Here is a 13,557-nt window from a genome sequence, read left to right on the forward strand (position 1 = left end):
CCTCGGTATCAGAGTGCCCTGCACACATTTGCCATTTATACTATTCCTGGCAAGCTATGATAGGGCCTGTACTCATCCCTGGGCCCATTTTCTGCCCAAGGTTTGATTCTGTGGCTTTTCCTGATGCTTGCTTCCAGTTTTGGGGTTCCAAGTTTAGTTTTCCTGTCTGGCACTTAGACCTTGAGGTTAGACCATGCCTCTGGTGCTTAATGATCTTCATACAATGGGGTTAAGGACCCTGTGAGGTCTGTGAACCAACCCTGCCCCCCATGCCCAGTATTCATATAATAAGACTTCAAGGCCTATTTCTGATCAAAAGATGTCAAGACTTAACTGTCATTTTGGAATCTCGTGGGAAGTTGTTGACCTTTTTTCCTTCAGAGAAGGCTGGAGGAAGAAACCCTGAAAGAAGGGTCCCTTGGCATTCTTGGTATAACACTGCCATTAAGCAAAATTGTTTTCTTGCTTCTGCCAACACATCAGTGTGCTTTTTCTCAGCAGGTCTAGGGGTAAGGGAGTACGGAATAAATGGGGACTATGTTCCAAAGACAGAACCAAAGGGGTTTCCCATTATCCCAGTTTAGCTAATGAGTGAGGGCCTCACCATTGCCAGACCCTGGGCCTGTTGTATCCCAGAGCAATCATCACAGCAACACAGAAATTGCAGGCTTAGATATTCGGTGGCAGCCATGTCTGTCAGGGTGTAAGGAGCTCTCCGCCCAGGAGTCAGTGGCCTTGGAGCAGATAAGTGAACAACCTGCTTGTGATTCTCTCATATCCTCCTAGCATCAAGGAGCAGAGTCTGTCTCTATGCGCAAGGTTACAACAGGGTCCCCGGCTTCTTGACAGTTTTTGAACTCTCAACTGTATTTGCTTCTATTTCCTGAAATCAGAATCAATATTTGAGGATCTTATCTCTGTTCATGGACTTGGGGGACCCACAGAAATGCAGCCAAGAGGTCATCTGTCTGTCAGACCTTTAATCCTTCTTTCCTTTCTTCCTCCCTCCCTCCAACTCTCCCTTCTTCCATTCCTTCCTTCTGTCCTTCTTCCCTCACTCCCTGCCTCCCAATTCTGATTCCCTCAGCTGTTCCTCTCTGCCTCCTTTCCTCCCTGTTCCTCCTTGTTTTCATCTTTTCTGTGTTTTGGCCTTCTTTTCATTCCCTTTGTACTTTGTACTTTGCTGTCTCCAGGAATTCTGCACTGAGAATCCAATGTCCTTTATCTATCAGCTTAGAGTTCACCATTAAAGCCAGGACCCCATCACAATCCAACTGTATGGGAAATAACTGCAAGGATAGGACTCAAGTGTAGCATTCTTATCGGTGAGACAACCGATTATGTAAGAGAAAGTGGAGGGCAGAGTTCTTCCTTAGGGTGGTTCTGAGTCAAAACGAAGGTACTTGTGAGACAAAAAAGGTGCCATAATGACTGGTTTCAATGCCAGTGACCCATTGACCAGACCCACTAGCTATAAAATGAACATAAAGCAGGTTACCCCTCTTGGAGACTTTTTCCCCCTAGGTCAACTTGCTCAGGAGTGCCAGAGAATATCCAGGATCAAGATCAAGAAAGCTCCTCCCCACACATAGTTTGTGATGGCTGTCAAAAATGGGAAGGAGTTCTGTCATCAACCAGAGAAATTATGGGTACAGTCAGGCTCAACTTTAGCAAGTAGTAGAGGATGACTATGCTTTTTCTGGACTTGATGGTATGCTGGTGTGTGCATCTGCATGTAAGAGAGGTTATTCTGAGGGTGTCATTTGTAGAAAAGGTCATTGAAGGTCCAGACATGATGGCAAAGCATCTCACTTGTAGTGGGCATGGAAGACAGATCAAAGATCAAACATAGAGGGGGCTGTTGATCTGAAGTTAAAACCCTTAGACCTAGCCCTCCGCTGAAGCACAGGTGGGTGAGAGCTGGGATCATAGAGGTGTGACATCTGGTTGTCTGCTTTGGGCAGGGTACCTGGGACCTTTAGCTGGAAAGTTTGCAGACAATTCCAGAACCAATCCATAGTTGTGAGTGGTCTCAGGCCAGTGAGAATTCGGAGCAGACCAGTCACAGGGAGTTCAATTACACCCATCAAAAGTGCTCCTTCAGCTGCCACTTGGTAGAGATGGAGAATGTGAAAGTTCTGGCAGGGTTGTCTGGAGGAAAAGGGATTGAGTCCTTTTTCTTCTGGGCAGTCCAGAATTTCTCAATAATAAAGGTGGCCTCTAGAGTCTCAATCACCGATGCTCTATGGGTCACACTTGACCCTTAACGTCAAGATGCCAACCGAGGGTCCTGAACATGTGTTTCAGCTAGAGTGTGCCTGGCAAGATGATTGGTGCTGTACTCAGCTCTAGGAACAATTTCTAGCCTAGATTTTGTTTCTGTGGTTTCTCCTGAATTCTCTATTTAATGACAGGATTCCCCATTTAGTTTTTCTATAGATCTCTTATGCCTTTGTGGAGCTTCAAGAGGCTAATGTTGAGTTCTGCCACCTTGGAGTTTAATGGAAAGATTTTTTTTAATCAGTGAAGAATGGGGAAGTGGTCCTGGCTACCTTGGCATTCTTGGTGTAACACTGCCATCAAGTAGAATCACTTTCCTATTCCTGCCAACACCTCAGTGTGCTGTTTCTCAGCAGGTCTGAAGGTGAGAGTGAGGATGCTGGCAGCCTCTGGTCCCAAGACTGAAATGAAAGACACTTAGGCTAGCTTGCCATTTCTAGAGTTAGCTGAGGTTCACATGACGCATGTTGGCTCCAGCCAGTACCATCCCCTGAGTATGGCTAGAAGCCAGAGCAATATATTCACCTACACAGGAAGTAGAGGTATTGAGATCCTGTAGCAGCCATATATGTCAGGGTGGAAAGGGGTTCTCTGCTCAGGAGTCAGCACTTGGTGTGAAGATATGTGGGAAATTTGCAATGCCCTCCTAACATCATAAAGGAGAGTCTACCCAAGTGCTGTAAGAACAACAGGGTCCCTGATCCTCCGGGTTTGCTATGTTTTGGCTCCCAAGTTAACAACCCTCATTTCTTAGAGTCAGAGTCTGGCCTCTAATAAAAGCCCTTAAATAATACACATACAAGTAATATTTCATGGACTAAGAAGGTTGTGTTTATATATTAAGGTCAACAATGAAAGAGCCCATGAATTTGAGAGTAGCGAAGCAGGGAATAGTGTGACCTGTTAGAAGGGACATAGGAAGGAGGAAACAATTTAATTATATCTTAATTTCAAAAATAAAGGAAAGGAATGTTTTTGAAGATTGCCATAATAAGTTTCTGGAGTCACTGTGACTCTGGATGTGGTAAACTGAGGAGTCTCTGTGAGGTCGATATCCACATAGGTCAGAGCCAAAGCAAAGTACTTACTTAGCAAAATGAATGTCAGATTTTTATAGACTTACTATGTGACTTAGAAACCAAAACAGTGGGTCTTAACTCATGAGAGTTGACAGCTGGTAACTCATTGGGAATGTTGCTCACTTTTCACATTGATTAAAACAAAACCAAACAAATACAAACAAACCAAAGAAACATGAAGATAGGGGTCTTATTATGTAATTCTGGATGATCTGGAATTCACTATTGTAGACTAGGCTAGCCTTAGAGTCTTAGATCCAGCTGCCTCCAAAATCCTAGGATTAAAGGACATCACACCCATCAATAAAGGAGGAATTGTAATGAAAGTATCTTAGTGAGTAATTAAAAAATAAAGCACTTGAGTGTCCTGAGAAATTTGAGTAATAGGCCATATATTTTTCAATCAGTCCTTGCTTTCTTCCTGGTCAACTGCCAACTTTCTACACCATTTCTCCCTTCCTTCCCTCCTTCCCTCCTCCATTTCCTACTTTTCCCTTCTCTCCTTCCCTCTTCTGTCCTTCCCTTCTTCTCTCCCTCTCGGAAGGCTGACATGGTCACTGTGATGACTCTGCATCATTTTCTATTTCTCTTTGCTTTCTGTCTTCTCTGTGTTTTGAGTCTCTTTGTTCCATTTATACTTTTAATGTCCTTCCAGAGTGCTGCACCTATCAACAGCAAAGGTTCATCATTAAAGCCGAGCCTTCAGCATGACCCAAGTCTACAGAGGATAGCTGCTATGATGGCATGAGGGTGGGGCATCTCGGCTGGCTTAGCCAAGTGGTGTGTAATAGCAAGGAGCAGAGGCAGTGTCCTTCTTTATGGTGAATCTGAGTAGAGACAACCACAGTCAAGCAAGGAAGGGAAACATCAGAGGAAAGGTACCATGTGGCCAGCTTTGACTACTGGTGCCTCCCTGGGTAAAGCCTCTAGCTATACACACTCACAGGCAGGTCACCACTCTGGAAAGATTCTCTGTGCTAGGCCACCTTGCTCAAGACTCTCCAAGAATATGCAGGGTAAAAGCCCAAAGTCAAGATTGGCTGTACCTTATTGAACTGCAAGGCTCAGGTTCTCCTTAAAATGATTATGAACTGCCCCCCCCCTCTCTCTCTCTCTGTGTGTGTGTGTGTGTGTGTGTGTGTGTGTCCCCTGCATTAAAAGCAAGGTCAGAAAGGGTGCAGAAGTCATGGCAGAGTACACTGCCTCTGTAGTCATTATGACAGACAGACCGAAGTTCAAAGCATGAATGGCTGTGGCTCCAAGGTGTAAGCCCTTTAGGGACGGTACACGCAGCAGAAGTTTCTATGGGAACATCTGGCAGGGAGAGCAGAGAACAAAGAGAAGGAGTATCCATTTCTGTCAGTTGGTGAGTATCTCTGCTTGTGACAAGCTGGCCTGGACCTTGGCTGGAAAGTACATGGAAGGTAGTAGATGGCCTGGAGCCAATAAGAAGTCAGAGCATCAAGTCACTTGAAACCTTAATGCCACCCTCATCATAAGGAGGGCATGATCAGCTTGAGGTCGGCACAGATGGAGAGTTTGAAATCACTGACAGGGCTTCTTGGTGAGTAAGGAAAGAAGTCCTTTTCTTCTAGACAATACAGAAAGTCTCAATAAGAAGGACAGCCTATGCAGGCTCAGTCATTCAGGATAGGAAGGCTTCCTGTTGCATAGTTAAAACCATTTCTCAAGGGAAAATGTTAATTCTACAATAATCCAGCAAGATCTAGCCTCTATGAATACATGGGGCATGAAATCTCCATTATGTTGTGTGTGTGTTTGCCTACTGGTAGTCGTAGCCAGCCAGAAAAACAAATTCCTTTCCTAACACCTACACGCATTTAGTCCTGAGTCATGTGTTCACACCCCGGGGGAAACATCTGAAGGAAATTTGTGTTTCTGAGTTTGTCCCAATTCTGCCACAGGTGACTACCTGAGGCAGGGGTGCTGGTAGTCTGGTGTGGTGTTGACATCTTGGTAGAGGTAGTAGAACTAGGAACTCTGAAATGTGTCTAGATGCCTTTCGGTCTGTGTAAATCTCATTGGAGAGCTTTCCTTTGCCTGCCTTGAGAGACACAGAAATGGGTAGCTGGCTAGATGCACCAGATAAAGAAAGGTACAAATACAAGAATGATTCCGCACCTATTGCAGACAGGAAACATTGGGAAAATAATAGTTGAAAATGAATGTGTGGGTTAATAACAGTGATTGATTACAAATAGTGAGATCTTAATGGCAGCTAGATAAGTTAAAAGAAATGATTTAGAGTCCCAGCCCAAGGCCTAGTAGGCAGGGAGCACTTGGGATGGACGAAAGGTTCTTCTTTTGAAATTTTCTTGTTCAGAAATCAGGATCAGGTGGAGCCCTAACGTTGCTGGTCCTATGGCGCGTGTGTGTAGGTGACATCTCCCTTGTGCAAACTGCCCACCTCCCTCTGTCCTATGTGATCTCCCAGTCAGGAGTCTGGTGTGTGTGTGTGTGTGTGTGTGTGAGGAGAGGTCGGGCAACCTTGAAATAGAAATTGGCTTGTGGAATGTCTATATAATGTTTGCACACCCGCAAGAGGACTGGGCACTCTATGGGTTACCCTAAGACCCATCTTCAACATTCCCCCTGAGTGCCATGGACATGTGGGTCAGTTAACTTGTTCCTTGCAGGATATAGGGGGTTGTGTTCAGGCCAATGTCCAGTTTCTGCCCAAGATTTTCTTACTGTGCCTTCTTCTCACTCATGCTTCTCATTGAGGGTTCCCAATTCAGTGTTTCTGTATGATCCTTAGTTCTTGAGAGCATGTCCTGTCCTTGTGTTGGAGTGGGGTCTGTGACTTCCCATACAATACCCATAGAGTAAGATTCTAAGGCTTCAAGGTCTGTCTCTGGCTAAATGAGTCCAAGATTGAACTCACCCATCTTGGAATCTAATGGCATATTGTTTTACTGTTGTTATTATTATTAGGTTTTAATCAGAGAAGGGTGGAGGGTGATGCCCAGGAAACCTGATACCTTGATCATGTTGGTGCAACACTGCCCTCACGCGGTGTTTCTTTACTATTCCCACCAACACCTCAGTGTTCTTTCTCTCAAAAAGTGAGGGGAGGAATTGAATGAAGAATTTATCGAGGAATCTGTTCCAAAGAGTAAAGTAACAGCGGTTTCAGTTAGCCCACTCCAGCTAACACCATTGCCAGAGGCTTGCTGTACTGCAGAGCAACAATCATAGCTACACAGGAAATACAGGCTTGGATTTTCTGTGACAGCCATGTTTGTCAGGGTGGGGAGGGGCTCTCTACCCAGGAGTCAGTAGCCATAGTGCAGATGTGTGTACAAAGCATCCAGGATCAGAGACAGATTGAGCGCCAGTGAGTTCATGTTCCCCTTCTTCTTGTATATTTTTTGAACTTCACCTGTACTTGCCCCTCAATTTTTGGAATAGACACTGCCCTTGGGATCCTGGACTCTGTTCATGGGCTTGGAGGGCTCCAGAAATATTACCAAGAGTTTAGCTATTTCTCAGTCAGTCCTTCTTTCATTTCTTCATTCCCTTCTTTCTCCCTCAATCCATCGTCATTGCATCCCTTTCTTCTTTCCTATGATCCTTTTCCACTCCCTCCTTTACTACTGACATCCCCAGTCTGCTCTCTGCTTCATGTTCAGTTGCTTCCATGTGTCTTTCCTGAATTTTGACTTTCTTTTTGTTTTCTTTATTATCTCCTGTCACTGAGGATTTCAGTTACAGCTCAGTGTGCTATAATTCCCAGTCAGGTGTTCAGCATCAAAACCAGGTGCCCAGCAAAATCTATGGTGTGGGGAACAAACTCGAATGTGAATTGCAGGCATTAACGGGTGAAATGCAGGTGGGCATCTTTGTCATGTGAGCCAATGAGTGAGCAGAAAGAAGGTGAAGGCCAAGTTCTTCTTTAGTAGGAAGCTCAGTCAACAAGGAAGGCAGATGTGAGACAGGAAAGCTGCCATGTGGACAGCTTTCACTACCAGTGCCTCCTTGACCAAACCCACTGGCTGCAAGACTGTCTTATAAGGAGGTCACCACTCTTGGAGGCCACTCCTTCCTAGAAACGTTGCTCCAAGTCCCATAAAATTTTTAGTTAAATCTTAAGTAACATTCTTCTCTCCCATTGATGACTGCCCTAAGTGGGAAGCAGGTTTGAATCCAACCAGTGGAATTATGGGTAAAGCAGGTACCTCTTTTGGCAGTTGGTAAATTGGCTATGGTTCACTACACTTTAAGGTGGTATATGTGTGGGTTTGTATGTTAAAAGTGTTTACCCTGCAGAAGAATTATTACCATAGTGGTTCAGACACCATGGTGGCAGAGTATCTTGTATCTACTAGTTCTTGAAGGCTGATGGTTTGAACCGTAAGCTCTTTATGCACTCAGGCCTCAGGATAGTAGGTGCATCTATTCAGAAATCCTGGCATTGTAGAGGAGTGAATGTAGTCTTTTCATGAGGTGGGTATCTTTGTCTGTGATATGCTTCCTGGGATATTTGTCTAGAAAGTATATATGTTGAAGGTGCCAGGAGCAGTGCATATGTGTGGGTGACCTCGGGTCAGTGAGAGGTCACATCAGTCCAGTCACAAAGTGTTCAATTTCCATCATTAAAGTGCTCCTTTATCTGGAGCTTTGAAGAGATGGAAAGTTTGAAAGCTCTGTCGGGACTTTATGGAATTAAAGGGGAAGAGTCCTTTTTGTCTGGCAGTATAGAAAGTCTCAATCATGAGGAGGTTGGTTTCTGGAAGTTCAGTCTTATATTCTCCGTACATCAGTCTTGAGCCCCCAGTCAAGTTGACAGCTGAGGGTCCTCTATACATGTGCCATCTAAAATGTTTCTGGTGGATATGTGGGATACTTTGCTTAGCCCTAGAACCAGTCTGTACCCAATAATTTGTTTCTGTGGCTTCTATTGACTCTTGTATATAGTGAGGAGACTTCTAATTTATTTTCCTGTGTGCCTCTTATGCCTTTAGAGAGGGCCCTGTCCTTGTGGAAGAGTATCTCAGTGCAGTGAAACAGAGTAGGCCAGATCTCAAGGGTAAGGTTCCAAGACCTATATCTGGCAATAGCGGCCAGGATAGAACTCCATTACCTTGAGGTAGCATGGCATGTTGCTTGCTGTTCTCTATCTCTCTCTCTATATATATATCTATCTAGTTCTCGCTCCATCTGTTTCTATCTCTACTCTCGATCTTTCTCTGTCATGTCTTTTCAGCATCTCTAGCATCATAATCTATCATCTCTCTCTGTTATCTCTGTATCATCTCTATTACCTATCTCTATCATCTCTGTCACCACCTTTCTCTATATTGTCTATCTATCATCTCTTTCTCTTTCAACTCTTTCTCTTTCATCTACCTACCATCTCTTTCCCTATCATCACTGTCTTCTTTATCTATAATCTTTCTCTATCATCTCTATCACCTCCTTCTCTATCATTTCTATTATATCTTTTTCAACCATCTCTCTCTCTCTCTCTCTCTCTCTCTCTCTCTCTCTCTCTCTCTCTCTCTCTCTCTCTCTCTCTCTCTCTCTTGCTCTCATTCATGGCAGGACAGAGGGAGCAGCCCTGGTAACAGTCTACCTTGGCAATGTTTTTCCCACCACTGGAATCCCAAAGAAAGCAATGTTTTTATCTAATACGGCCATCCATCAGAACTGTGTTGCTGCTTTTGACAAAACCTTAATGTGATTTTTCTCAGCAAGTCTGGGTGAGGTGATGAGGAATGCTTGGGACTCTGGCCCAAATACAGAAATGAAGGGGGCTCCAAAGGACTGTGACAGGTAGAGTTCCATCCACAACCTGTCATCCAAGAGTTCACTAACAAAACTAAGTACCCAAATACAGCCCACAGATATAGGTAATAACTACAGATATGGGGATCAGGCCAGGTATCTTTGTATTGTGATTCAAGTGTGTAACAGCAAGAAATGTAAGGCAGTGTTTTTTCTTAAGGTGAATCTGAGTAGAGAAAGCCACAGTCAAGCAAATGTGAGCTGCAAAAGAGGCCCTTGGTTTCACTGCCAGAGCCTTCTTAGCAAAACTAACTGAGTTGTAAAAACTTACATACAAACAAGTCACTACTCTTAAAGGTGTCTCTTTCCGTAGCTACCTTGCTCAGTAGTCCCAGAGAACACCCAGGGCCAGTTCAAGAAAGGACCCCTCCACCTTTGTGATGACTATCCCACCAGTGGAATATTTGGGAAAACAGAACCCAGCCTTGGTACATGGTAAGAATGAGATTTCCTACACCTAATGGTGAGTTAGCAGGAAAGTATGTCTCTGCCTCCCAGGCAAATTCTACCGGCCTGCACCACCACAACCAGCTACTCACTCACTCTTTCTTTCTTTCTTTCTCTCTCTCTCTCTCTCTCTCTCTCTCTCTCTCTCTCTCTCTCTCTCTCTCTCTCTCTTTTCTTTCTGAATTTTAACCTTTAGCCTGTATATATTTTTAACACTGTAAACCATTTAGGGGTTTTCTTCCTCTTTGAATCTCTCTTTACTGTATATCTCTCTTTTTCTGACCACATGGGTCTTTAATTTGCTAAGGAATATGGAGAAGATTAAAGCCGTGACTTTGACGACTAGATCCAGCCCATTCCTTAGCTTATGAAATTCTACCCTCATGGTGGAGGGACCGGTTGTAGCCATGCTGTTTGCCACAACTCTATGGCGTTTCAAGGTTGTTGAAGCAAGCTGCAATAGTGTGTCCATAGCTCCATAGTTGGGAAAACCTGCTTGAAACAGTCAGCCTTTTCCCTGGCAGGATGGCCCAGAAAGCCAGCATTTTAAAACAGTGCAGCTTTTTTCCTGCTACAGCTGAAAACCGAAATGCTTTACTCTAGTCTTTCTCAAGCTTTCTCAGGCTTTCTGTGGATGCAGTTATCCACGTGGGCACCATTTGTAACATGAGGGCCTGATTGTTGGGATTTATTTCCTGCCCTGTTCCCCACAGTTGGCAAGTCTCAAAGAAAATCACGCAAAGATCTCTATAAGTTATAAAGATGTTTGGCCCATTAGCTCAGGCTACTTATTAGCTCTTGTAGCTTATATTAACCCATTATTCTGATCTGTTTTTGCCATATGACTTGGTACTTTTTCAGTTGGCAGGTCACATCCTGCTTCCTTGGTGGTTTGTGCAGGACTGGGAGGAATCAACTTCCTCCTTTTCCCAGAATTCTTCTGTCACCGCTACTTCCTGTCTGGTTTTCCCGCCTATACTTCCTGCCTGGCCAATCAGTGTTTATTTAAAATATGATTGAGAGAATACATAAAATGTCCCACACCAGTCTATCTATCAACTAAAATGAAAGAGATCCATTACTGGGGAGGTTACCTTAGACTACCGTCTAGTCCTCCTGGGTGAGTTTACTTCTTTTTGTTCTAGAGTTTTCTGGTGTTATTCTAAATGTATGGGATTTTTTCAGGTACTTTATGTAGGCATTTTGTACTATGAAATTTCTTCTTAGCATTGCTTTCATCATGTCCCATAAATTTGGGTATGTTTTATGGTCATTTTCATTGAATTTTAGAAAGTCTTTAATTTCTTTCTTGAACCATTGGTGATTCAGATGAGCATTGTTTAATTTGCATGTTCTTGTGAGTCTTCTGAAATTAGTGTTCCTGATGAATTCTAATTTTAAGCCATAGTGATCTGATAATATGCATGGGGTTATTCCATTTTTTTTATTCTGTTGAGGTTTTCTTTGTAACAGAGTATGTGGTCAATTTTACAGAAGGCTTCATGAGTTGGGGAGAAGAAGGTATATGCTTTTATGTTTGGATGGAATGATCTACAGATGTCTGATAGATACATTTGAATGATAACATCGGTTAGTTCCTTTATTTCTCTGTTAGTTTTCTGCCTGGTTGGCCTGTCCAGTGGTGAGAGTGGGGTATTGACGTCTCCCACTGTTAGTATGTGGGGATTAATGTATGATTTCAGCTTTAGTAGTGGTTTTTTTTTTCTCTTACAAATGAGGCTGCCCTTGTATTTGTGGTATAAATGTTCAATACTGAGATTTCCTCTGGATGGATTTTTCCTGTGCCAAATATGAAATGTCTTTCTTTGTGTGTTTTGATTGATTTTAGTTCAATGTCTATGTTGTTAGATATTAGTATAGCTTACCAGTTTGTTTTTTAGGTATACTTAATTGAAAAAAAATTCCCAACTTTTTATTCTGAGGTGATGTTTGTCTTTGAGGTTGAGGTATGTTTCATGTATTCCGCAGAAGGATGAATTCTGCTTTGTATCCAATCTGTTAGCCTGTGTTTCTTTATAGGCTATTGGGTCCATTTACATTAAGGAATATTAATGACCAGTGATTGCTAGTTCCTGTTATTTTAGTTTTCATAGTTGGTGATGTTATTTATTTATTTATTCATTTATTTATTTATTTGTTTGTTTGTTTTTTGAGACAGGGTTTCTCTATAACTTTGGAGCCTGTCCTGGAACTAGCTCTTGTAGACAGGCTGGCTTCAAACTCAAAGAGATCCGCCTGCCTCTGCCTCCCAAGTGCTGGGATTAAAGGCACGTGCCACCACTGCCCGACTTGGTGATGTTATTGTGTGTGTATTTTTTTTTCTTCTTTGGGATTTGCTGCTGTAAGATCATTTATTGCTTGTGTTTTTGTGGATGGTTTGGGATTTGCTGCTGTGAGATCATCTATTGCTTGTGTTTTTGTGGATGTAAATGATTTCCTTGGTTTGGAGTTTTTCTTCTAGTACTTTGTGTAGGGCTGGGTTTGTGGCTAAGTATTGATTAAATCTGGTTCTGTCAGAGAATATTTGCTTTGTCTGTCTATGGTGACTGAAAGTTTTGCTGGGTATATTAGTCTGGTATGGCATCCATGGCCTCTTAATGTCTGCATAATGCTTGACCAGGAATTTCTTGCTTTCATTGTTTCCATTGAGAATCAGGTATAATGCTGATAGGTATACCTCTATATGTTACTTGCCCTTTTTCTTTTGCAGCTCTTAATATTCTTTCTTTGTTCTGTGTGTTTAATGCTTTGATTATTATGTGGTGAGGGAACCTTTTCTTTTGGTCCAGTCTATTTGGTGTTATGTAAGTTTCTTGTATCTTCATATGCATATCATTCTTTAGATTGGTAAAGTTTCCTATGATTTTGTTGAATATATTTTCTGTGCTTTTGAGTTAAACTTCTTCTAATTCTTCTACTCCTATTATTCTTAGCTTTGGTCTTTTCATGTTGTCCCACATTTCCTGTATATTTTGTGCTATGCTTTTGCTAGATTTAATGTTTTCTTTGACTTATGAGCCTATTTCTTCTATTGTATCTTCAAAGCTTGAGATTCTGTCTTCCATCTTTTGTATTCTGCTATTTATGCTTGCATTTGTGCTTCCTGATCATTTTCCTATTTTTTTCCATTTCCAGATTTCTCTTGTACTATGTTTTCCTTATTGTTTCTTTTCCAGTTTTCAAATTTTGAATGATTTCTTTCACCTGTTTGATTGTATTTCCTGGTTTTATTTAAGTTCTTTTTTTTAATTTCTTCCAATTTTTTGATTGCCCTTTCCTTGATTTCTTTGAGAGAATTTTTCATTTCCTCTTTATGGGCCTCAAACATTCTCCTAAAGTTATTTTTAGATCAATATCTTCTACTTCATCTGTATTGGTCAGTTCAAGTCTTGCTGTTGTAGAGCCAAAAGTTTTTGCTGGTGCCATGTTGGTCTTTGTGGTATTGAGTATGCTCTTACCTTATTGTCTACCCATCTTTTCCTCTGATTGGTATAGTTGGCATTATGTCTCTTGTGATTTCTCTTCCGGGATCCTGTGGAGCCAAGGCTCAGATGGTTGCTCCTCATAGTGGAGTCAGGGCCATGATTTCAGTCACCTCAGATGTTTCTTGGCATTCCCAGGGGTCACTTGGCATTCCCGTAGGTCACTCAGCACTCCTGGAGTTCTCTCTGAAATCCAGGAGGTCATTCAGGCCTGTTTCCACTCACTTGGGCCTGCTCTCAAGGAGGTTGTTGTCTTGGGCCTGCTCCCATGGAGGTTCCTGGCTCTGGTCTGCTCCCATAGAAGTTGCTGGTCCCACAGAGGTTGCTGGCTCAGATTTGCTCCCTTGCAGGTCTCTTGCTCATACCTGTTCCCACAGATGTTGCTGGCTTGGTCCTTCCCTGGTGAAAGTCACTGATTTGATCCCAGTCCTATGGAGGTC

The 13,557-nt window shown here is 42.7% G+C and overlaps 1 protein-coding gene across 9 annotated transcripts in view; it reads left to right on the top strand.

The window, feature by feature from the left end:
• Nucleotides 1-13,557, top strand: part of LOC142840680 (E3 ubiquitin-protein ligase RLIM-like) — a 142,103-nt gene that overhangs the window by 18,373 nt on the left and 110,173 nt on the right. Inside the window, exon 4 of one of the 9 annotated variants that reach the window (XR_012908953.1) lies at nucleotides 9,481-9,602. The exons of the other annotated variants lie outside the window; for them this stretch is intronic. The gene's annotated coding sequence lies outside the window, so the exon portion shown is untranslated. The remainder of the gene's footprint in view (nucleotides 1-9,480; nucleotides 9,603-13,557) is intronic. 9 annotated transcript variants of the gene reach the window in all.

Source organism: Microtus pennsylvanicus, chromosome X (assembly GCF_037038515.1).
Source record: "Microtus pennsylvanicus isolate mMicPen1 chromosome X, mMicPen1.hap1, whole genome shotgun sequence".
Classification (NCBI taxonomy): domain Eukaryota; kingdom Metazoa; phylum Chordata; class Mammalia; order Rodentia; family Cricetidae; genus Microtus; species Microtus pennsylvanicus.